We start from the raw sequence: 27,825 nt of genomic DNA on the forward strand, positions 1-27,825 counted from the left end.
AGAGAATTGGTCAAGGGAAGGCTATAGATCCTAGCCCTATCAACAAACCTACTTTTAACAACCCTGCATTTGATCAACGCAACTTTGGTGATGAGCTTGCATATGTCAAAAAGGTTGTGGAACAACTCGTAAAAAACAAACATGATGAGCATAATATTATCATCTCATCATGAATGAATCTCTAATGCAACTAGTGGTAGATGTAAGACAAATTAACAAATCTACAGAGGAGTCAGGAGAATTTACAGGAAAAACTAAATTTCTTTGAAGGAATATTGGCTCATATGGAGAAACATGTACATTGTGAGTTTTAGCTTCCGCCATCAGCGGGTTCAGGACCAAATAATCTTGTTCCATAAATACCCCTCATAATTAATAGCTTTTGGGTGTGTATTGATCCTAAAAGTTTTATGGATATATATTATTTTCCTTTTTTGGTAGTGAAGCATTTGTTTGTCAAGTTGTTATCAACGCCGTAATCTCTTTTTTCTGCATAAATTGATACTTAGTTTTATTTACAAACACTTCTAATGTTGTCAATCGTTCGAGATTTCCATTTTCCTGCTATGACATCCACATTTCTTTTTTCCTTATTTGCATTTATTTTTATTTAAAATTTGATGAGATGATCATTTTGTTTCATTGGGACGTGGTATCCAATCCTCGTGTGCTAGAATTCATTTTTAGTCTTTAATATCTTATGATTTACGCTTTATTAATCATTAACGATTGCTTCAATGCATTAAACTATTTTTATTTAGCATATTGCACAACACCGTGATCAAATGTAGAGTGTTGTCTTGGGGTTCAATGAAAAACCATCTCATTTTTGGAAAATTGAAAGGAATGCTAAAATGCACAAACGAATGGATAAATAGTTTTAAAAACATGTTTATTTGGCTATCTTAAATCAATTTATTTAATTAAAGAAATAAATAGTTTGATAAATTGTATTATTAAATTTTGGGAAAAACCCAAAATATCTAAATGATATATGTAGAGTGTGGATGAAGCCTTTATTTTGCTTCATCCACATTCTTGCATGTCCACATTGTGCAAATTGTAATGTGAAACATAACCATTTCATTATTAAAATAATGTAAACACAATTATGAAAGCAATATGTGAAGATAAAGTAATTGCTAGATTTATTTTACCAATAAACATATTTTGTTGAATGAGAAAATATGTGTATCAAATAACGTAAAAATTGACGATTTGAAATTTGCAAAAAAAATGTATGGAGGAATTTGATTTTAAAGATTTTTATTCTGTTTTTTGTGGCATTTTATCTATTATGTGGAGCTGAGTGGCCTAATATCTATTATGCAGAGCTTTTCTGGTTGTGCGAAGTTACACACCTCCACAATTATTTTGTATCAAGTCTCAAGTTTGAATATTGGCACCAAAAATTATATAATTATACCTAGTCAAATTATACCAGGTGTCAGCAAAAATGCACTTAGTATTTACGTAACTGAAACTTTTATGCCCCAAACTTTAATAATCCCAAACTACTAATTAATTGATTAATATGTAACATGCGGAAATGTATATGAAGATATGGGACATTGTAGGGGAAAGTTTCTGTTCCTTGCTCCACATAGCCATTTTTTCGCACAACATTTCTTCCTCACACACATTAATAAGCCAAAACTGCCAATTAGTTGATTAATTCATTTCCCATAAAATGTTTCAAACTCAAACACTTCATTTTAATGCTCAATGCATTTTTCTCAAGGTATGTTCAATGCATTCCTATGTACAGAAGACTTATGTTGATGGCTCAATAGTTTAATTATCCCTTTGTGCGCACTAATACAAAAACCCTCCTTTCCTAGAATTCTCATATTCAAAAGGTCAAATATATACATTAATCAATAAAATGGAGTCAGTAAGCATGCCCAAACTGGGATTTTGATTTCCCATAATAGTATATATTGATTCTACAGTTGACCTCTTGTTAATCATTCCTGGATCTGGATGCAATCTATTTTCCTACACAATGGTTTGACCTCTCCATTAGAAAAAAAAATGGTTTGTCCTGCTCTTGAGATATATATTCTTTGGAATATGAACTTCTAGCAAGGTACATAGACAAGTTGAGCTATGAGGATAATAAGCTCTATTTTGATATATAGAAAAAAGTTGTTCGGGGTTTGTAGCAGAAACCATGTGTGAGGAGTGCACTAGAAAATGTGTGCGGAGAATGCATGTGTGAAGCAAGGAACTCAAATAGTGCAGCACACTCTTTCTTTGCATGATGAAATCTTTTATATTTATGTGCAAATGGGGGAGGGTTTATGTTACTTTATTCACACACTAAAAATATAAAAGCTTCAAACTTAGATATTGGACAATATTTATATTTATATGTGTAAATCAAACTTTTAAGTTTTATATATAAAAGCCTTTAGGTCTGATAAATGCTTAAATATTGTAATTAATTGGTTTGAATATGTAAATACATAAATGCATAAATCGATAGAGTTTAAATGTATAAATATTTAATTTTATATGGTTTATATTTGTAAATTTATATTGTAGGTCTTAACCCCATACAGAAATTACCTGCATACGAATTCTAAAACGCAGAAAATAAACAATGTATGAGCATAACACATATACACAAAGATTTCCCCTGGATCCCAAAAATGGGGCTACCAGCTTGATTTTTCATTATATTCCTTTCAATGTTACAATACATATTTATACATGTTGAAGCATCCAATACCATGGACTGAAAACCATCACGTCCAAAACCATGCACAAAACCATAGGTAGGTTCGCCCAGCCTAATATAGGCTCCAAAAATATTTTCGCAGGACACTGCCTCGGACCCTGTAGAGGGGGGCTAACCGCCCCCCTCAAACCCCTTGTGACCCCCCCACTACGCAGTCGGCACAACGAAGGGGGGGCTCCAGCCCCACTCTAACCCCCTTGTAAACTACGTGGGCTCGTCGTGGAAAGAATATATCACAAACCAACATTCTCCCACTTGTTGTTTTCTTTCCACAGGAGAGCTTAGTCATTTATCTAGCCCTGAAATGCCCATTGTTTCTCTACACCAAGAGAACTTCTCAGAGCTCACAGATTTTGTCAATGCATCTGCAGTATTCTTCAAAGTGTCCACCTTTACCAGCAACACCTTTTTGTTTTCTATCATATCCCTCACAAAGTGATACTGAACATCAATGTACTTTGTCTTTGAATGATAAGTAGGGTTCTTTGCCAAGAAAATTGCACTTTGGCTGTCACAGTGTATCCTTATAACTCCCTGTACTAACCCCATACTTAAACACAATCTCTACAACCAAACTGCTTCCTTGGTTGCATGAGTGGCTACCATGTATTCTGCCTCTATAGTTGATAATGCCACTACAGATTGTTTCTTACTCATCCAACTGACTGCACCCCAAAATAGGTTAAACACATACCCACTTGTAGATCTTCTCTGATCAAGATCTCTAGCCTAGTCTGCATCAACAAAGCCATGGATATCCGAAACTCTGTCCAATCCTGGTCTTCCTTGGTAGCACAAACCATAATCACTAGTGCCATGCAAATACCTGAAAACCCACTTCACTGTTGTCCAATGTTCCTTGCCTAGTTTTGAGATAAACCTCCTTAATACTCCCACTACATGTGCAATGTCTGGTCTAGTACAGACCATCGCATACATCAGGCTACCGACTGCACTTGCATATGGAACATGGGACATGTCCTCTTCTTGTATCTTGGGACATTGTTCAGCAGATAACTTTACACCAACATGAATAGGAACCTTCACCGGTTTACTATCCTGCATATTAAACCTCTGCAATATTGCCTCGACATACTTCCTCTGGTTTAACCAGAGCTTCCTCTTTTCCTGATCTCTTTTAATTTCCATGCATAAAATATAGTTTACAACACCGAGATCTTTCATGTCGAATTTGGAGGACAATTGGGTCTTCAAATCCTGGATAATTTTGTTGTCATTTCCAACCAACAACATATCATCCACATACAGGACTAGATAAATAACATGGTCACCAATTAATTTAAAATACACACAATGATCTGTTTTTCTTCTGGTGAAGCCAAGTCCCCATATAAATGTATCAAATTTCTGATACCACATCCGTGGTGACTATTTCAATCCATATAGAGACTTCTTTAACTTGCATACCAGTTCTTTCTTACCCTTCACCCCAAAGCCTTCAAGTTGCTTCAAGTAGATCTCCTCTTCCAGATCCCCGTGAAGAAATGATGTCTTCACATCCATCTATTCTACCTCAAAATCAAAAGCAACAACAACAGATAACAGTAATCTAATAGAAGCTACCTTGGCAACAGGAGAAAAAATATCACCAAAATCAATTCCTGGCACCTGGGAATAACCTTTTGCTACCAACCGAACTTTTTATTTTTCTACCTTTCCTTTTGCATTTTTTCTTCTTCTTGAACACCTATTTTCTGCCAATGGGTTTCCTTCCAGCCGGCAACTCCACCAGATCCCAAGCCTCATTTTTGTGCAAAGATGCCATTTCATCAACCATGGCCTCTTTCCAGAGTTTTCCATCCTTTGAATCTACTGCTTCCTTCACAGTTCTGGGATCATCATTAGTAATAGATAAAGAAAAATTTGAACAGAAAGCAGATGGACTATACCATTATGGCTGCCTTCTTTCACAAACTGATCTTCTCACAACCAGAGTTTGTTGATCTTCATCTTTTGATTCCTCTTCTGCTATAGAGTCTGATTCTTCCTCCTTTAGCTCAAACTCTATCTTCTCAGGTTCCTTTGATGGAACTTCATGTTTAATAACATCTTTCACCTCTCTGAACACCATATCTCGGTTATACACAACCTTCCTTATTGCTGGGTTCCAAATCTTATAACCCTTTAAACCATCCTTATACCCAATAAAGATGCACTTTTCAGATTTACTATCCAACTTTGTTCTTTTCTCCTTTGGAACATGTACATATGCATCACATCCAAATACCCTCAGATGTGAAAGAGAGGGTTTCTTACCAGTCCATACCTCTTGTGGAGTCTTATCCTCCAACACTGATGAAGGTGATTTGTTGACCAGGTAACATGTTGTCCCCACCGCCTCTGCCTAGAATTTCTATCCTACCCTGGCACCACTGAGCATGCTTCTTTCCCTTTCCATCAATGTTATGAAACCAGCTCACAAAAAGATAGAAAAGATAGATCAACACCTTAGAAATAAACCTCTTCGAGGGGGAAACCTCCTTTACATTACACAAATGAACAATTCTTAGATGATACAAATGACAAGACCTCCTATCTATATATAGGAGTCTAAGGGGTTATAATATAATCAGAGCCGACATAACAATAATAATGTAAGGGCACAATAATAACAATAGTGGGCTTCCATGGGGCACAATAATAACAATATGGGGACTACATGGGTACTTGAAGAAGCCAAGTACACATCCCCACCTTCATCTGAGGTGGTTTTCGCCTCTGCAGAAGGAGCATCATCGGATCCCTTTCCTTTGTCAAGAGCTTTAGATTTACAATCCCTTTTGTAGTGCCCTTCTTTTCCGCATTTCCAGTACACCACCATTACAGGTTTTCCTAGAGATTTAGATCTTCGTCTAGATTTAGATCTCCCACTCGATGACTTATTTTTTTCTGTTCTGGGACCGTCCTTGTACAGACAAGGCATCACCATTCTGGCTCTCCATATCTTTCCGTCTCATCTCCTCCGTCAACAAGGATAAGACTATTTCATCAAACTGCAAGGCAGTTGCATTGCTACCTATTGTAATAACCAGACTCTCCCATGAATCTGGTAGAGAACACAACAAACTAATGCACTTACCTCCATCTGCAATTTTAATATCAACATAAATAACTGACTTACCACAGTATTAAATGCATTCAAATGCTCTGTCACCGAGTCTCCATGTTTCATCCTCAAGTTATACAGCTTTTTCCGTAGGAACAGTTTATTCACCAGAGACTTAGATTGGTACAAAGTCCCTAACTTGTCCCACAAAGCCTTCATTGTAGCTTCCCCTGATACATTCAGCAATACTGAATCTAAGACACACAATCGTATTGTGCTCTTTGCCTTCTGATCCAACTTCTTCCATTCTTCATTGGACACTTCCATTGGTCTAGTACTTGGATCTACCGTGATCCACTAATCTTTGTCCACCAACAAATCCTCCATCTTGAGTTTCCACAACTAAAAACTTTGACCATTAAATTTCTCAATCTCTATCTTTTCACTACTGGCCATCTTCTTTCACCACCAGAATCGATCCCACAGATCTCCCATTGAATAGGGTCTACCACAACCCGAGCGAAACCCCTCAGCAACAAAGGCATCCCCTTGAAGCCAAAAAACCTCTGATACCATAAGCGTAATGATTGATTACTGTGAATACTTAGCTCCATATCCTGTTGCTAACACTAGTGATTACACATATGGGATTTGATCATAACTATTAAGCACCATATTATAAATAAGGATATAGCAACTATTTACCGAGTACTGTTACCTTTAGATACCTGTAGCTTAAACGTATCCATATAGATAAGTACTACATGTTATCTTATCAATATGTAGGTTTTAACCCCATAAAGAAATTACCTGCATACGAATTCTAAAACACAAAAAATAAACAATGTGAGAGCATAACACATAAAACACATATACATAGAGATTTTCCCCTAGATCCCAAAACCGAGACTACCAACTTGATTTTTCATTATATTCCTTTCAATGTTACAATACATATTTATACATGCCAAAGCATCCAATACCATGGACCGAAAACCATCGCATCCAAAACCATGTGCAAAAACCATGCACAAAACCATAGGTAGGTTCTCCCAACCTAATATAGGCTCCAAAAAAAATTTCCCTAGGGCATTGCCCTAGACTCCATAAAGGGGGGCTAACTGCCCCCCTCAAACCCCTTGTGACCCCCCCACTGCACAGTCGTCGGAACAAAGGGGGGGCTTCGCACCCCCTCTAACCCCCCCATAAACTATATGGGCTAGTTGTGGAAGGAATATAACACAACCCAACAAATATAACTTCAATGAAATTGATATCTCCTACACACCCTTTGGGTGACTAGGCATGATTAACACCATTACTATGCTCCAAGAAAACATGCATCAGTTACAATGTAAATTATAGTTGCAATGTTCAATTTCAGAAACTACTAATGTCTAATCTATTTAGAATAGTAAACTTTCACAGTTTATGCTTTCTTATAGAATATGCTATTTTAATAATTAATATTACCTTATCTCTTATGTCATTATCTTATGTGAAAGATTTCTCATTGCGTGGAATGCGGAGGTGCAAAAAAAACTATTGTTGTAACAATCATTGTATATTGGAGAGTTACTCTGGTTGTAATGATAATAATTTGGAAATGTTATTTTTAGCTTAACATAAAGTGGTAGAAACAATATTGAGTCAAGATATGAATTTCCTTGTAAATACAATTAATTGTCTATACTTATTCAACATACGATATATACATAAACTAAACTTCTCATGCCACAAACATAAAGAAACCAAAACTACTAATTAATTGATTTATCTATAGTATGCTCTGCATAGGTGTTCAATTAACAAATGTGAAATCACTAATGCACTTAGTATTTGGAAAATGTCAATACCAAGGTCCATTTGCTCTATTTTGATAGCAAAAAAATGGTTGATTATCATGAATAAACGTTGGTTCACTGAATAAATGTTGAAAATGCTTGTATTTATTGGCAAAAGAGGCTTAGTTAATCAAAGTAGAATGGAATTTAGGATATTAATAAAATAGTATGATGATATCAATTTAGAAAGCATGCTAAACGGAGCAATCATAACATGCAATCCTATCAATTCGACTATCTCGAGTTGGAATTTTAGAAAGGTAGATATGGTTTAAATTGACCGATTTCATAACAATATTTTCTAATTGCAAATCAGTCCTAGTCAAATTGATGACGATCACTGGTTAATGAATACGATTAAAATTGATAGTATTTAAATGTCATTTTAAATTTTGATGGAAATTCGTGATTTTGATGACTTATCACCTCTGATTCATTATATGTAGGCCTTTTGGCTTTGAACTAGTTTCTAATTTCTTCGGGAAAGTGATTTTCCAATGTTCATATTGTTGTAAACTCATTAGCACTGAACTCGCCTCTAAAATTTCTAGGTAGCTAACTTGCTTCATTTCTTCTAAAACTAATAAGTGTTATCAGGATTTACTTTATCATTTGTTCATTGTTTTTTTATTTTCTAAGTCTTATTGGTAACATCAACATTGAAGGAGAGGGGGGGGTGTTTGAATTTCTTTTCCACTCAGATAACCATGATGTCGCTGTTACTATTGTAATACCAACAACAAGATAAATGACCAAAAGAAATAAGGACATAAGCATACAAAAAGAGGTATATGTATAGATCCAATATATCTTAATGCTCAACCAAGATATCTTAATGCTTAGCCAAGATATTTTAATGCTAATGGATAACATATTGGAACTTCAACAAACACTTGGGAAACTGGAAGATGAATTTGATATCGTAAGAATGTTATTATAAAAGCTATTTCAAAACATGAACAAAGAAATCAAACTTCCATTCTCACAACATAATCAGTAGAAGCATCAACCTCTAGGAACTATGGTTAATTAATAAAGAAATTGTTACCAAATTTTGCTACTTTCTCAACCAATTTTGAAATTCAGTATATGCTAAAGGCTATATATTGTAATTTTCTCAGCACAATAAAAAAAAACATATTGGAATATTGTGGAATATACACATATGTATACATGAAAAATATTTTGTAAGTTATGTTGTACTCTTCCATACATCGTTTCTTCAAATAAGCATTCAATTTACAAATTTGTTTGAGTTTTGTATGATAATGATTGGTTTAGAAATTTGTTTAAATTTTGTGTGACAAAACCTTTTTGATATAAATTAGTTATAACAAGTTATTATAAATATGTCAACGTATTATGTTATGAAACCAGCTCACAAAAATATAGAAAAGAGAGATCCACGCCTTAGAATTCAGCCTCTTCGAGGGGGCAACCTCCTTTACATTACATAAATGAACAATTCTTCGATGATACAAATGAAAATACCTCCTTTCTATATATAGGAGTCTAAGTGGTCCCAATACAATCAAAGCCTACATAACAATAATATTGTAGGGCACCACAATAACAATAGTGGGCTTCTATGTGGCACAATAGTAACAATATGGGCACTACATGGGTACATCAATATAAATAAGGGGTATAACTACAATAGTAATGGGGTAATCACTAGTATTATAGGGACCCAACATGCCCCTCTCCTTCAAAAAAGTGTTGTCCTCAACGCTTGAGTAGTTTAGGATACTTCTGCATAAAATTCTCATCCTCCCATGTGGAATCTTCAGCGGATAAGTTCTTCCACTTGATAAGGTACTCTGAAATTGATCGATTTCGTAGCTGTCAAGTTCTTGTTTCTATAACTGCTTCCGGTTCCAATATAATTTTTCCTTCTTCGTCAAGTTCTGGCAATATTGTTTGAACTGGGAGCTTGTCACCTATAACCTTCTTTAAGCATGAAACATGGAAAACTGGGTGCAATCGAGAAGCTGCAGGAAGCTCCAATTTGTATGCCATAGTACCAATCTTTTGCAACACCTTGTACGAACCATAACACTTTGGTGATAATTTATTATCCTTCTTAGCTTGCTTGAGGGACATTTGCTTATATGTTTGTAGCCGTAGGAATACCCAATCACCTACATCAAAACTTCTTTCACTGCGATGCTGATCTGCCTGTTGTTTCATTCTATTCTGTGCCAACACAAGGTTATCCTTTAAGAGTTGGAGGACTTGTTGTTGATGTTCGATGTGATGTTCCACTGCCTGAACCTTAGAATTTTCTCTTAAATATGATGTGATGGATGGTGGTTGATACCCATAAAGTGCCATAAATGGGGTCATTTTTGTTGCTGTATGAAAGGAAGTGTTATACCACCATCCAGCCAGAGGCAACCATTTGACCCATTGTGTCTGCTTATCAGATACAAAGCAACGAAGATATCCTTCCAAACATTTGTTTACTATCTCAGTTTGCCCATCAGATTGAGGATGATAAGATGAGCTATGAGCTAACTGAGTACCAAGACAAGAAAATAATTCTGTCCAAAAATTCCAGTGAAAATGGGATCTCTGTCACTTACAATAATCTTTGGGTTTCCATGTAGCTTTTGAATTGTTTCCATAAATGCAATAGAAACTGTACTGGCTTTAAATGGATGTGATAATGCATAAAAGTGTGCATACTTGGTAAGTCTGTCAACTACCACCATGATGACACTCTTTCCCTCAGACTTGGGTAAACCTGTGATAAAATCCATTGATACCTCCTCCCAATGTTGGCTTGGAATGGGTAAAGGTTGTAATAGACCCGGTGTCTTAATTGTTTCAACTTTATTTTGTTGGCAAACCAAACATTCTGCCACAAACTTTTGAATATCTGATTTAAGGCCATCCCAAAAAAATTCCTTCTTAACCCTGTGGTAAGTTTTTAAAAATCCTGAGTGCCCTCCTAAGGGAGAAGTGTGCAATTCCATAAGAATCTTTTGTTTTAGCTGGGAATTCTTACAGAGGTATAAGCGATCTTTGTACCATAACGAATCATTTTTCCAGCTAAATGTATAAGACGTACAGGAATCTTGTTGTAGCTTTCGAATAAGTGCCCACACTTCTTCGTCATTCTTCCATTCCTCCCTTGCTTCATTTATCCAATTTGGTTGGATGATAGAAATAACGCACAACAATGCTTCCACATCCTCATCCTTCCTTGAGAGTGCATCTGCCACCACATTTTGCTTCCCTTTTTTTTAGATGATTTCAAAGTCATAACCCAACATCTTTGTGACCCACTTTTGTTGCTCTTCAGAGGATAATCTTTGTTCTAAAAAGTATTTAAGACTATCATGATTTGTTTTTACCTTGAAGTGTCTTCCCATTAGGTAGGGTCGCCATTTCTTAAGTGCATGGAGTATTGCCAACATTTCCTTCTCATAAATAGCTTTGCTTAGAAACTTTCCCTTGATTTGACGACTTTCAAAAGCAATGGGTCTTTCATCTTGCATTAGAATAGCACCAATTCCATTTCCTGAAGCATCACATTCCACAGTAAAGGTTTTTGTGAAGTTCGGTGTAGCTAAGACCGGTGCTTGGCACATTGCCTCTTTAAGATGTTCAAAGGCCTTTGTTGCTTCCGGAGTCCATGAAAATGCATCTTTCTTCAATAATGTCGTTAGAGGTGCTACTATTCTCCCATAATTCTTAACAAACTTGCGATAATACCCTGTCAACCCAAGAAATCCGCGCAAATGCTTTATGGATGTGGGGATTTTCCATTCCTTAATGGCTTTAATTTTGGTAGGGTCTACCTTAACTCCTTCATGAGATACAATATGACCCAAATATTCCACCTCCTGGACTCCAAAGAAACATTTGGATCTTTTGGCATATAATTGTTTCTCTTCCAATAGTTGTAGCACCCTGTCGACATGTTCAACATGATCCTTCCAAGACTTGCTGTAGATAAGTATATCATCAAAAAATACTAACACAAATTTTCTAAGGAATGGTTTGAAAATTGAATTCATCAAACCTTGAAATGTTGAAGGTGCATTGGTAAGGCCAAAAGGCATGACCAAAAATTCATAATGACCCTCATGAGTTCTAAATGTCGTTTTCGGAATGTCTTCAATCTTCATTCTGATTTGATGATATCCTGAACGAAGATCCAACTTGGTGAAGTAAATTGATCCATGCAATTCATCCAGTAATTCATCAATGACAGGAATGGGGAACTTATCTTTAATAGTGAGCTTGTTGAGCTCAATATAATCCAGACACATGTGCCATGATCCATCCTTCTTGTGCACCAATACTACTGGAGCAGAGAAAGAACTTTGACTCGGTTGAATTATACCAGCCTCTAGCATTTTTGCAACCATACGTTCAATTTCACTTTTTTGGACATAGGGATATCTGTACGGCCTGATGTTTGGAGGAACACTTCCTGGAATCAGATGAATAGCATGATCATGATCACGCATAGGTGGGAGACCTTTGGGAGTCTCAAATACCTTGTAATGATTGTCCAGGACTTTTTGGAGATCTAGAGAAATAGATGATTCTAATGTGGAAACATCTAGCGAACATAATTGTGCAATTACACCCCTTTGCTCCTTTTTTAGAAGCTTTGTCATACCATTAGAGCTTATTAATTCAACTTCCTTTCCTTCCACAGAAAATTTCATGAAAAGTTCTTGAAAATTAAAAGCTATTGTACCCAAGGATTGTAGCCATTGGACTCCTAGTACAACATCAGCACCTCCCATTGGAATGGAAAGCATTGGGCTAGTCAATACATATTCTCCCATGGATAGCTTGATATTATGGCACTTTCCAGAGCAATTTATTGTTCCTCCATTTGCAATCATCACTTGACACTCTGGTGCTGGATATAGGAAGCAATTCAATTCTTTTGCTACCCTACAATGTGTTGGCATTATGATGCATGTGTTGTACTTGATGGCAGCCCTCTTATAGAATATCATCTCACTTATATACATTCAGATGAATCTACAGAAGAGATATCAGATGTGACATAATACATAGATGCAGGACAGCTCAAAGGAATCAAATGGCAAGTTCTTAGTAAGCTTTGCCATCAAGTCCAAAGGGGGAGATTGTTGGCATTATGGCTAAAGTGTTGTCCTTGATGGCAACCCATTCAGGTGATAGATCACAGTACTTCAAGTCAGCAGCAGAGATTGATGATCAGCTATCAAATATTGAAGAAAATAAGGGGTACGCAGGTACACCTTACATAAGGTGCGTACACGCAGGTCGGTGTTACATAAAGTGCGTACATACCCGCAGTTATCTCGTTCAGGAGGTGCGTACCCCTAGTGCACACATTTCAAGGCAAAGAAATTCACATGTGGGGATTCTTATGTTTTACCCTTGATATTTAGTCGATGGTATTTGTGTTATTATGGTGTCGGCCCGTGGTATTGATCCATGATTTGAGGAAGAGCTTTCCTATATAAAGCAAAGGAGATCATTTGGCTTTTGTAGGTTTTGGGTTGAACATCTTATGAGAGCTAGATCTGAAATATTATGATCTCTTGGGAGCAATGTCTAGATCTAAATAAGGCGAATCTACTGATGGATTGAGATCTCTTCGGCACATGAACAGATCTGTAGATCTGACTGTCTGGGTTATTCTTGAAGTCTTGAAATCATCTATGCCTGGAGGTACGTAGGTACAGTGAAAGAAAAGTGCGTACATACGCTGGAACGAAGTGTTTCAGGTGCGCCGGTACGCAGGCACAGAAGGGTTGCAGGTGCAGAGGTCCGCAGGCAATTCAATGGATACAGTGCGTATGTAAGCAGGCGAGCAGTTGAGCAGGGTGCGTACGTAAGCAGGCGATCAGTTGAGCAGGGTGCGTATGTAAGCAGGCTAGCAGTTGAGCAGGGTGCTTACTGTAAGCAGGCAGTACATGGGTGAAGCTGCTTACTTCTCTTAAAATCTCTGCTTATCATTCTTATGATCTGGGTTGTTGAAGTGATGTTTGGTTCTGATATTATGTTCAGATAACAGCAGTAACTGAGTGAATGACTATGATTAACTTCAGTTTTGTTGGATGAATGGATCGGTTTAAAATGACTTATCTTCATGTGATCTGATGTACTAGATCTAGTTGATAACTCTCATAATATCATTGTATATGTATGGATCTGATGATTGGGTGATTCAGAAGGTTGTTTGATTATGAGCTTCAAATTTGTTGTTGGGTTCAGTATGAAAATTGGATGAAATGTGGCCTTTCAGATTATGTGTTGTGCTTCAGTGTATCCAGTCTGAAAATTGATGAAACGTGGTACCTGGAGGAGAGAAGATTGTAGGCCAGCACCTACGTACTAGCATCTAAGCTAGTACAAAATCTAAGGGAGATCTTTGGAGCATTGTAGCAGGTAGCAGCCTGCGTACTAGTAAATGGATCGGCTAGTACAAGAACAAAGGGGGTTGTAGCTCCCGTACTGGTATAAGACTACACCAGTACAAATATTGTAAAAGTATTTTCTTATTAAGAAGAAGATTGAGATGACTTGCAGCAGGTGGTTTTCTCCCGCATTGGGTTTCCACCTTATATCATGGTGTTCATGTGTGTGCCTTATGTGTGATGATCTATTCTATGTTACTGCATTTGTTAACTGATAATATGGTTGATAAAGTTCTAATGCACTCATTGAAGATTAATTAACTTAATCATAAGGAGTTGTGGAAGTAGCATATATGAATCTGATTATGAAAATGAAAAAGTTTTATTAATGTGATAATACTGATTCACCCCCCCCCTCTCAGTATTATTTCCAACAATTGGTATCAGAGCAGGTCCTTTGATAGAAGCTTGATCGCTTGAAGGAGATCCGTGGAACAATGGGAAAGAAGCTTAAGAAGAAAGCATCTAAGAAAAAGAAGTCATCTCAGAAGAACTATGACAGTGGGAGAATCGATTGGGGATTAGGTATAAGAAGCTCTTCAGATTCAGAATCAGATTCAGAATCATTATCAGGTATGAATATATTATCCTCTGATGTTCCAGCTATCTTTCCTTTTGGAAGAGATGAAAGTGATAACGAAACTACTGAATTTGCTCTTATGGGTGAACATGAAAGATATCAAATAGAGGCAGAATTTAAAAGGCTGACAGACAAAATTAGAGATCAACAAGATCTATTGAACAAAAGGGAATGTGATTTCAAAGAAGAAGCTACCAAACTAAAGGCCCAACTAGAAGAAGGAAACAAGGTAAGAAAGCTACTCAAGGACAAGGAAGACCAATGTCAAAAATTGTAGCATGAAGTGACATCATTAAGAAAAGAAGTCAACGAAAGAAGCACAACCATCAAGAAACTCAAAGATAGATCCAGCTACTATGAAAATCTTGAAGCTACAATCCTCTCACTAAAAGGAGATCTTGAAGAATCAAAGAAGCAGAATACATATCTACTCCAAGCTATTACAAAACAAGAAAACGAAGTCACCAGCTTAAAATCTCAACTAGAATGTGCTTTCCAATTTCGTCAAATGCAGCAGGATCTGAATGAAGAACAAGAAAAGGAGATTCTCAAACTAAGGGAACAAATGGAAGAAAGAAGGAAAGCTAAAGAAGATTTGAAAAAGCAATCTCTTGAAAAGGAAGAACAGCTTCAGGTTGAGGTAAATATCTTGAAAGGAAAATTGGAAGAGAAGGATAAGCTTTTACGATTTCAAGATAGTTCTAAAGTCTTGGATGATATTCTTAGTAGTCAAAGGTCTCCTGCTATAAAGACCGGTCTTGGTTTCCATGAATCTATTGAAGGTGAATCTAGTTCGCAAGGTGAAGCAAGGAACTCTAAAGAGAAATCTAAAGTGATCAACGAAGAAATAAAAGATCCATCTCATCATCAACCAAGGAAAGAGTTTCCCCAAAGAAAATCCTTTACTCCTCCTATGAATAATGTTGAATGTTATGTATGTCATAATCTTGGACATGTTGCAGCTAGATGTAGAAGAAGAAGAGTTCAAGACCATTATGCAGAAAGGTCATCTCAATCAAGGTACTTTTATGGATATTGCTTTGCTTGCAATATGTTTGGTCACAAAGCTGCTGATTGTTACAGGAGGAATATGAAACATGTAAGATGTTATGCATGTAACAAGCTTGGACATATAGCTAAGGAATGCAGGAACAAAGTATGGGCACCATATCAAAAGAAGAAAATGACATCATCACGCTTGAAGATATGGAGGAAAAAGGAAGTACAAGGCGGCACAACACAACGTACAGACATACCAGAATCAGAGGGAGCTGAAAGTACAAAACTTCAGTGTCTTGAACCTCATATGCAAACTCCATAAAGGGAAGTCACGTATATACGCGAATTGGATACTGCACAATCGCGTATATGATTGTTTGAAGAAAGGCAGTAGAAAAAGTGAAGTTGATCTATGAAGTATGATCTCTTGAGCACAAGATCAGATCTGGAAATCTGAATTGGGTCCTAATCTAAGGTACGCAGATCATTCACTATGAAAGTGCGGGCGTACGCAGCAGAGCGTAAGACCGGGCGCAGATGTAAGCAAGTGAAGACACAGTCCCTGTGCGGAGGTACGCAACTTATCAGAAGAGAACCTGCGGACGGACGCAGGGAGACAGAATAAGAGTTGCGTAGTAAGATCGAAGGTACGCGGCGCGATAGAAGGATAACCTGCGTAGGTACATAGAAGTACGCAGCGCGATAGAAGAACATGTGCGTGGGTACGCTCTGTAGTGGAAAACTGTCTGCGTATGTACGCAGTGAAGCAGAAGGATCTCTGCGACTGTACGCAGGGGAGCAGAAGATGAAGTGCGTGGCTACGCAGGACAGATAAAGAACAACTGCGTACCTGTCTTAAAGCATTTATTGGCTGACTCTTCGTGATCAGATCTGACAGATGGCACAGGTTTAGGGGGAGCATATGTTCTTAATGCATTGTTGGCATTATGGTCCTTGGTGATGATGCTTATGATTCATCTTGCTATGGTTATGAGTTGGTCACATGGTTCTTGGATCAGATTTGTGGTTGATTCTCTAATGGTGCTTGCATGGAGTCTTTATTGTTCTTGGCACATATATGGATGAAGATTGTTGGCTGGATACATGGATGATTATTCAAAGTTGCATTGTTGGAGACATGATGATGATGAGATCTTACCTATATGATGATAGGTTTCATTCATATGTTGATTGATGCAGATACTCCCATTTGATGACTCTTAGTTCATGCAGATCTGGATGGCTATGGTGTTTCTCATACCTTGGAGATTCATGCACTAATGCAAGTTGATGTTGACAGATACTATGAAGCAGATCATACAGTGTTGATTGCTGATATTTATCTTAGGTGATTGGGCTTTATGTAATAGTGTGTCTCTTTTGTAGTTATCTCTTCAGGTCATGTAACGACCTTTGTTTTCCCACTATGTCTGGGATGAATGATATCATATGTAAACTTTTGACGTATCACCATTGTAATGAATGTATGTATTGAGTCTTTTGGTGGTAGGAAGGTCATTTATGATATATAGAGTCATGTTCTTCTTGTAGAACATCTTTTTGCAGTCAGGGGGAGCTTGAGCATGAACAGCACTATATAACATAGCAGACATCTCAACTTGTTCTCAGAAAGAGCATTATTAGATTGGAGCACCATGGCATATACAAAGGGGGAGTTCATTCAGAGACTTCAACAGATCTGGTTTATAGAGCATGTTCTTAGGGGGAGCATATCCCTTTGCCCTTGATGTCAAAGGGGGAGAGTGATTTGGTGTTGTTGCCATCAAGTCCAAAGGGGGAGATTGTTGGCATTATGATGCATGTGTTGTACTTGATGGCAACCCTCTTATAGAATATCATCTCACTTATATACATTCAGATGAATCTACAGAAGAGATATCAGATGTGACATAATACATAGACACAGGACAGCTCAAAGGAATCAAATGGAAAGTTCTTAGTAAGCTTTGCCATCAAGTCCAAAGGGGGAGATTGTTGGCATTATGGCTAAAGTGTTGTCCTTGATGGCAACCCATTCAGGTGATAGATCATAGTACTTCAAGTCAGCAGCAGAGATTGATGATCAGCTATCAAATATTGAAGAAAATAAGGGGTACGCAGGTACACCTTACATAAGGTGCGTACACGCAGGTCGGTGTTACATAAAGTGCGTACATACCCGCAGTTATCCCGTTCAGGAGGTGCATACCCCTAGTGCACACATTTCAAGGCAAAGAAATTCACATGTGGGGTTTCTTATGTTTTACCCTTGATATTTAGCCGACGGTATTTGTGTTATTATGGTGTCGGCCCGTGGTATTGATCCATGATTGGAGGAAGAGCTTTCCTATATAAAGCAAAGGAGATCATTTGGCTTGTGTAGGTTTTGGGTTGAACATCTTATGAGAGCTAGATCTGAAATATTATGATCTCTTGGGAGTAATGTCTAGATCTAAATAATGCGAATCTACTAATGGATTGAGATCTCTTCGGCGCATGAACAGATCTATAGATCTGACTGTCTCGGTTATTCTTGAAGTCTTGAAATCATCTATGCCCGGAGGTACGCAGGTACAGTGAAAGAAAAGTGCGTACATACGCAGGAACGAAGCGTTTCAGGTGTGCTGGTACGCAGGCACAGAAGGTTTGCAGGTGCAGAGGTCCGCATGTAGTTCAATGGATACAGTGCGTATGTAAGCAGGCGAGCAGTTGAGTAGGGTGCGTACGTAAGCAGGAGAGCAGTTGAGCAGGGTGCGTACGTAAGCAGGCGAGCAGTTGAGCAGGGTGCTTACTGTAAGCAGGCAGTACATGGGTGAAGCTGCTTACTTCTCTTAAAATCTCTGCTTATCATTCTTATGATCTGGGTTGTTGAAGTGATGTTTGGTTCTGATATTATGTTCAGATAACAGCAGTAATTGAGTGAATGACTATGATTAACTTCAGTTTTGTTGGATGAATGGATCGGTTTAAAATGACTTATCTTCATGTGATCTGATGTACTAGATCTAGTTGATAACTCTCATAATATCATTGTATATGTATGGATCTGATGATTGGGTGATTCAGAAGGTTGTTTGATTATGAGCTTCAAATTTGTTGTTGGGTTCAGTATGAAAATTGGATGAAATGTGGCCTTTCAGATTATGTGTTGTGCTTCAGTGTATCCAGTCTGAAAATTGATGAAACGTGGTACCTGGAGGAGAGAAGATTGTAGGCCAGCGCCTACGTACTATCATCTAAGCTAGTACAAAAGCTAAGGGAGATCTTTGGAGCATTGTAGCAAGTAGCAGCCTGCGTACTAGTAAATGGATCGGCTAGTACAAGAACAAAGGGGGTTGTAGCTCCCGTACTGGTATAAGACTGCACCAATACAAATATTGTAAAAGGATTTTCTTATTAAGAAGAAGATTGAGATGACTTGCAGCAGGTGGTTTTCTCCCGCATTGGGTTTCCACCTTTATATCATGGTGTTCATGTGTGTGCCTTATGTGTGATGATCTATTCTATGTTACTGCATTTGTTAACTGATAATGTGGTTGATAAAGTTCTAATGCACTCATTGAAGATTAATTAACTTAATCATAAGGAGTTGTGGAAGTAGCATATATGAATCTGATTATGAAAATGAAAAAGTTTTATTAATGTGATAACACTGATTCACCCCCCCCCCCTCTCAGTATTATTTCCAACAATTGGTATCAGAGCAGGTCCTTTGATAGAAGCTTCATCGCTTGAAGGAGATCCGTGGAACAATGGGAAAGAAGCTTAAGAAGAAAGCATCTAAGAAAAAGAAGTCATCTCAGAAGAACTATGACAGTGGGAGAATCGATTGGGGATTAGGTATAAGAAGCTCTCCAGATTTAGAATCAGATCCAGAATCATTATCAGGTATGAATATATTATCCTCTGATGTTCCAGCTATCTTTCCTTTTGGAAGAGATGAAAGTGATAGCGAAACTACTGAATTTGCTCTTATGGGTGAACAAGAAAGATATCAAATAGAGGCAGAATTTAAAAGGCTGACAGACAAAATTAGAGATCAACAAGATCTATTGAACAAAAGGGAATGTGATTTCAAAGAAAAAGCTACCAAACTAAAGGCCCAACTAGAAGAAGGAAACAAGGTAAGAAAGCTACTCAATGACAAGGAAGACCAATGTCAAAAATTGCAGCATGAAGTGACATCATTAATAAAAGAAGTCAACGAAAGAAGCACAACCATCAAGAAACTCAAAGATAGATCCAGCTAATATGAAAATCTTGAAGCTACAATCCTCTCACTAAAAGGAGATCTTGAAGAATCAAAGAAGCAGAATACAGATCTACTCCAAGCTATTACAAAACAAGAAAACGAAGTCACCAGCTTAAAATCTCAACTAGAATGTGCTTTCCAATTTCGTTAAATGCAGCAGGATCTGAATGAAGAACAAGAAAAGGAGATTCTCAAACTAAGGGAACAAATGGAAGAAGGAAGGAAAGCTGAAGAAGATTTGAAAAAGAAATCTCTTGAAAAGGAAGAACAGCTTCAGGTTGAGGTAAATATCTTGAAAGGAAAATTAGAAGAGAAGGATAAGCTTTTACGATTTCAAGATAGTTCTAAAGTCTTGGATGATATTCTTAGTAGTCAAAGGTCTCCTGCTATAAAGACCGGTCTTGGTTTCCATGAATCTATTGAAGGTGAATCTAGTTCACAAGGTGAAGCAAGGAACTCTAAAGAGAAATCTAAAGTGATCAACGAAGAAATAAAAGATCCATCTCATCATCAACCAAGGAAAGAGTTTCCCCAAAGAAAATCCTTTACTCCTCCTATGAATAATGTTGAATGTTATGTATGTCATAATCTTGGACATGTTGCAGCTAGATATAGAAGAAGAAGAGTTCAAGACCATTATGCAGAAAGGTCATCTCAATCAAGGTACTTTTATGGATATTGCTTTGCTTGCAATATGTTTGGTCACAAAGCTGCTGATTGTTACAGGAGGAATATGAAACATGTAAGATGTTATGCATGTAACAAGCTTAGACATATAGCTAAGGAATGCAGGAACAAAGTATGGGCACCATATCAAAAGAAGAAAATGACATCATCACGCTTGAAGATATGGAGGAAAAAGGAAGTACAAGGCGGCACAACACAACGTACAGACATACCAGAATCAGAGGGAGCTGAAAGTACAAAACTTCAGTGTCCTGAACCTCATATGCAAACTACATAAAGGGAAGTCGCATATATACGCGAATTGGATACTACACAATCGCGTATATGATTGTTTGAAGAAAGGTAGTAGGAAAAGTGAAGTTGATCTATGAAGTATGATCTCTTGAGCACAAGATCAGATCTGGAAATCTGAATTGGGTCCTAATCTAAGGTACGCAGATCATTCACTATGAAAGTGCGGGCGTACGCAGCAGAGCGTAAGACCGGGCGCGGATGTAAGCAAGTGAAGACACAGTCCCTTTGCGGAGGTACGCGGCTTATCAGAAGAGCACCTGCGGACGGACGCTGGGAGACAGAATAAGAGGTGCGTAGTAATATCGAAGGTACGCGGCGCGATAGAAGGATAACCTGCGTAGGTACATAGAAGTATGCAGCGCGATAGAAGAACAGGTGCGTGGGTACGCTCTGTAGTGGAAAACTGTCTGCGTATGTACGCAGTGAAGCAGAAGGATCTCTGCGACTATACGCAGGGGAGCAGAAGATGAAGTGCGTGGCTACGCAGGACAGATAAAGAACAACTGCGTACCTGTCTTAAAGCATTTATTGGCTGACTCTTCGTGATCAGATCTGACAGATGGCACAGGTTTAGGGGGAGTATATGTTCTTAATGCATTGTTGGCATTATGGTCCTTGGTGATGATGCTTATGATTCATCTTGCTATGCTTATGAGTTGGTCACTTGGTTCTTGGATCAGATTTGTGGTTGATTCTCTAATGGTGCTTGCATGGAGTCTTTATTGTTCTTGGCACATATATGGATGAAGATTGTTGGCTGGATACATGGATGATTATTCAAAGTTGCATTGTTGGAGACATGATGATGATGAGATCTTACCTATATGATGATAGGTTTCATTCATATGTTGATTGATGCAGATACTCCCATTTGATGACTCTTAGTTCATGCAGATCTGGATGGCTATGGTGTTTCTCATACCTTGGAGATTCATGCACTAATGCAAGTTGATGTTGACAGATACTATGAAGCAGATCATACAGTGTTGATTGCTGATATTTATCTTAGGTGATTGGGCTTTATGTAATAGTGTGTCTCTTTTGTAGTTATCTCTTCAGGTCATGTAACGGCCTTTGTTTCCCCACTATGCCTGGGATGAATGATATCATATGTAAACTTTTGATGTATCACCATTGTAATGAATGTATGTATTGAGTCTTTTGGTGGTAGGAAGGTCATTTATGATATATAGAGTCATGTTCTTCTTGTAGAACATCTTTTTGCAGTCAGGGGGAGCTTGAGCATGAACAACACTATATAACAGAGCAGACATCTCAGCTTGTTCTCAGAAAGAGCATTATCAGATTGGAGCACCATGGCATATACAAAGGGGGAGTTCATTCAGAGACTTCAACAGATCTGGTTTATAGAGCATGTTCTTAGGGGGAGCATATCCCTTTGCCCTTGATGTCAAAGGGAGAGAGTGATTTGGTGTTGTTGCCATCAAGTCCAAAGGGGGAGATTGTTGGCATTATGATGCATGTGTTGTACTTGATGGCAACCCTCTTATAGAATATCATCTCACTTATATACATTCAGATGAATCTACAGAAGAGATATCAGATGTGACATAATACATATATGCAGGACAGCTCAAAGGAATCAAATGGCAAGTTCTTAGTAAGCTTTGCCATCAAGTCCAAAGGGGGAGATTGTTGGCATTATGGCTAAAGTGTTGTCCTTGATGGCAACCCATTCAGGTGATAGATCACAGTACTTCAAGTCAACAGCAAAGATTGATGATCAGCTATCAAATATTGAAGAAAATAAGGTGTACGCAGGTACACCTTACATAAGGTGCGTACACGCAGGTCGGTGTTACATAAAGTGCGTACATACCCGTAGTTATCCCGTTCATGGGGTGCGTACCCCCAGTGCACACATTTCAAGGCAAAGAAATTCACATGTGGGGTTTCTTATGTTTTACCCTTGATATTTAGCCGACGGTATTTGTGTTATTATGGTGTCGGCCCGTGGTATTGATCCATGATTTGAGGAAGAGCTTTCCTATATAAAGCAAAGGAGATCATTTGGCTTGTGTAGGTTTTGGGTTGAACATCTTATGAGAGCTAGATCTGAAATATTATGATCTCTTGGGAGCAATGTCTAGATCTAAATAAGGCGAATCTACTGATGGATTGAGATCTCTTCGGCGCATGAACAGATCTGTAGATCTGACTGTCTGGGTTATTCTTGAAGTCTTGAAATCATCTATGCCTGGAGGTACGCAGGTACAGTGAAAGAAAAGTGCGTACATACGCAGGAACGAAGCGTTTCAGGTGCGCCGGTACGCAGGCACAGAAGGGTTGTAGGTGCGGAGGTCCACAGGCAGTTCAATGGATACAGTGCGTATGTAAGTAGGCGAGCATTTGAGCAGGGTGCGTACGTAAGCAGGCGAGCAGTTGAGCAGGGTGCGTACATAAGCAGGCGAGCAGCTGAGCAGGGTGCTTACTGTAAGCAGGCAGTACATGGGTGAAGCTGCTTACTTCTCTTAAAATCTCTGCTTATCATTCTTATGATCTGGGTTGTTGAAGTGATGTTTGGTTCTGATATTATGTTCAGATAACAACAGTAATTGAGTGAATGACTATGATTAACTTCAGTTTTGTTGGATGAATGGATCGGTTTAAAATGACTTATCTTCATGTGATCTGATGTACTAGATCTGGTTGATAACTCTCATAATATCATTGTATATGTATGGATCTGATGATTTGGTGATTCAGAAGGTTGTTTGATTATGAGCTTCAAAGTTGTTGTTGGGTTCAGTATGAAAATTGGATGAAATGTGGCCTTTCAGATTATGTGTTGTGCTTCAGTGTATCCAGTCTGAAAATTGATGAAACGTGGTACCTGGAGGAGAGAAGATTGTAGGCCAGCGCCTACGTACTAGCATCTAAGCTAGTACAAAAGCTAAGGGAGATCTTTGGAGCATTGTAGCAGGTAGCAGCCTGCGTACTAGTAAATGGATCGGCTAGTACAAGAACAAAGGGGGTTGTAGCTCCCGTACTGGTATAATACTGCACCAGTACAAATATTGTAAAAGGATTTTCTTATTAAGAAGAAGATTGAGATGACTTGCAGCAGGTGGTTTTCTCCCACATTGGGTTTCCACCTTATATCATGGTGTTCATGTGTGTGCCTTATGTGTGATGATCTATTCTATGTTACTGCATTTGTTAACTGATAATATGGTTGATAAAGTTCTAATGCACTCATTGAAGATTAATTAAGTTAATCATAAGGAGTTGTGGAAGTAGCATATATGAATCTGATTATGAAAATGAAAAAGTTTTATTAATGTGATAATACTGATTCACCCCCCCCCCCTCTCAGTATTATTTCCAACACAATGAATAAAATTGTGGGTGCTTCCTGAATCAATCAACACTATCACCTTTTTCTTCTTGATTTGTCCTTCTATCTTGATGGTTTGAGGAGTGGTAATTCCCTCCAATGCATTACAAGATATGGTTGGATTTATTTGTTCTTCATCTAGGCTTTGTTCCTGGAGTATATCTTCTTCTTTTGACCTTTTCTGCTCCTTTTCTTCTTCCTCTTCACAATCTATGTAGAATAATTTCTTCTCACCACACTTATGACCCTTTGTGTATTTGCTATCACAATTGTAACAAAGCCCTTTTGCTCTTTTTTCTTCCAATTGTTGTGGTGTCAACCTTGTAGGTTGTGGAAGACTATGGGCAACAACACTTCCATCTTTATAGTTGTGAATGGTATGCTTCCTAGTTGCCATAATTTTGCTTTCCATTTTTCTTGCTAACCTGAATGCCTTCTCTAATGAATCAGGTTCCCAAAGGCGAACATCATGTTGGATATTATCCTTTAAAGACCCTATGAACACATCAATCCTATGCTGCTCTGGAATATCTTTTACCCTTATGTTCAATTTTTGGAACTCCTCAATGTGCTCCATTATTGAACCCTTTTGTTTGAGACTTATCAATTGGCTAAAAAAAGTGTTGCTTTTTGTATCCTCATAATGTGCTATCAATTCTTCCGTAAAAATTGCCCAAGTGATAAATTGTTTATGAGAGCAAAGCCATTGATACCATACAAATTGATTTGGTTCCAAATATAAAGTTGCCATACGTACCTTTTGTGTGTTTTGCACATTATTGAGATCAAAGAACTGCTCCATCTGTAATATCCATGTGGCGGGATCCTTCCCATCAAACTTCCTCATATCGATTTTTGGAATATGGTGGGTCTTCGATCCAATATTAGAATCTATGGAATCATGATTAACATTACTTTTGTTCACATCATGAGTTTCCTTTACAACCTTTTCACCATTAGTAAGTATCTCTTGTAGAAAATTTGTCAAATCTATCTTCAAATCTGCCATGTCTGTCTTCAAATCTGTCTTCAAACTTGCCATGTCTTTCTTCAAATCTGTCTTCAAATCAGTCTTTAAATCATCCATCTTAGCTTCCATGCCCTTTATCTTAGCATCTGTTAGCTTTTGTGAGCGTGACATTTGTTGCACTTGTTCTTGTAATTTTGATATATCATGTAGCATTTCTTCCTCTTCTTCATGAGTCATGCTAGAGCTTTCAGGTTCCTTACTAGACGTTTGCATTTTCTTTCCTCGGGGCATCAGTTACCAATAATAATGCTTTACTAGGCCCTTTGAATTCCTTCAAACCAAGCTTATGCAAAAATAAAAAATAAAAACTACACACCTTTTTTTACTTTGTAGAAGCCTGATATTGAATCTGATGTACCTCTATAATTTCGAATCATCCGGTTCTAAAATTGTGATCTGTAATAGCTTTCTGTGTCCTCTTTCCAATGCCACTAGTCTGAACCAAATTGGATTCTCCAAGAAAGAGTTATGCACAATCTCCCGCAATGACCTAATTATAGACTAGTTCAGTAGAGAAAACTTGTATGAAGTTCCACATGTCAGTGTTTTAACCCTTGACTCTAAAAAATATATAAAAGAAAACTACAGTTCGTCCTATTTTTGTAACTTCTTACGAAATTTCAATCCGATGCTCAGAAAGAAAGTTATGACGATTTTCCCCAGGTCACCTGTTTTGAGTGTAATTCAGGAGTCTGCCAAAAGACCAACTTCCTGAGATCATATCTACGAAAATATCACGCGAAAAGATCTGAAATTTGGACCCAAGGTTTAGCGCGATTTCGTCTCAAATGGGTTTTTTTTGCGACTTCTAAAACGTCACAGAAAAAAATTTATAGCGAAAATTCCACGATGACCTGTTTGGAGTAGCGAAACCCTAGAATCCAAAGCTCTGATACCAAATGTTATGAACCAGCTCACAAAAATATAGAAAAGAGAGATCCATGCCTTAGAATTCAGCCTCTTCGAGGGGGAAACCTCCTTTACATTACATAAATGAACAATTCTTCGATGATACAAATGAAAATACCTCCTTTCTATATATAGGAGTCTAAGTGGTCCCAATACAATCAAAGCCTACATAACAATAATATTATAGGGCTCCACAATAACAATAGTGGACTTCTATGTGACACAATAGTAACAATATGGGCACTACATGGGTACATCAATATAAATAAGGGGTATAACTACAATAGTAATGGGGTAATCACTAGTATTATAGGGACCCAACATATTACAAATAAATGAAGAAATGTATGTCACGAAACATATAATAGAATAGTCTAATAACATTGCATCACCTATACTTTGATTTGATCATATTCATGGAACATAAATTTTATAAATTATGCCAAATTGGATCATCAGAATAATGTAAATGTTATGCATAAAATTGTTTGTTTTTGTTTTCTAATCTAATCATATTGTACAATTACAAATAGACATTGTATAAATTATGTGTAGATTTGAAACTGCTCATGAAATTTACTAAATCACAAGACACAAACCTACTCTACTTCTTTGCGGAATTCAATTCACAATTTAGAACAATAATTTTGCAAACATACATGAATCACATACATGAGAAGACAAATGTATCTAAGGGGAAATAAACTACTAAAAACCCCCTTAACCATTTTTTCGTTATTCAAGTGAATAAGAGAAGCTATTACAATTCTCAGCTCAATCCCAGAGCTCAACCTACAAAAGAAAAACTTTTCTCTATATGTTATGTGTTAATGAATGGTTGATTCTAGTTAGTACTTAACCAAGTTATCACACCACACTAGCACACCACACCCTTATTTCCTTGCATAATTCCTGAGTAATTAGGCCCCTATTATTTAGGGAATTCCTCTAATTGATTGTGTAATTCCCAAGGATGGCCCACCTAAACTCATGCAACACCTGTACACTTGACAAGTTTACAACTGTTGGTTAACTGCCTCAGAAACTCCACCACAACTAGGAAACTCATATTATTTGCACGCATGAGATAATTATTAGATGATTGATCAGTTAACTAAATGATATCTGAGCTAGACTGATGTCCCACTACTTAACTGACCACCAACTAGTTCAATTAGCAATTAGAACTAGTTTAATTGATTACAACTGAAATTAACTCAACCTAGGCTCTTAAAATTTAGGAATCACTACATACAACTGAACTTCAAGCCCCTAAATCGAATTAATTTAGTTAACTACGTGAAAATTTCCATGTCATCTCAGTTAACTACTCCAAGTTGTTTACTGATGTGCAATTTGGAATTTCCTCAATTTGACTAAGGCAAAATCAAATTGAGGATTTCTTGCTACATTTTTCAACAACATAAATATGTTTTCTAATATTGTTTGAATAATTATAGGATTTGAAAATTTGATAAATCAATAAAATAATGTAATAAATCACATTGCAAAAAAGGCGACATGACATAGCATAATGAACTAGTTACACATTACGATCAAAGCATAGTAAGTAATGTTAGTAAATAAAATAGTACAAACATCAATACTCAAGGGAGGGGTGGTGG

The sequence above is a fragment of the Pinus tabuliformis genome, chromosome 6, assembly GCF_031772625.1.
Source record: "Pinus tabuliformis cultivar Carrire ecotype Pingquan chromosome 6, CPIR1, whole genome shotgun sequence".
In the NCBI taxonomy this organism is placed as follows: Eukaryota; Viridiplantae; Streptophyta; class Pinopsida; order Pinales; family Pinaceae; genus Pinus; species Pinus tabuliformis.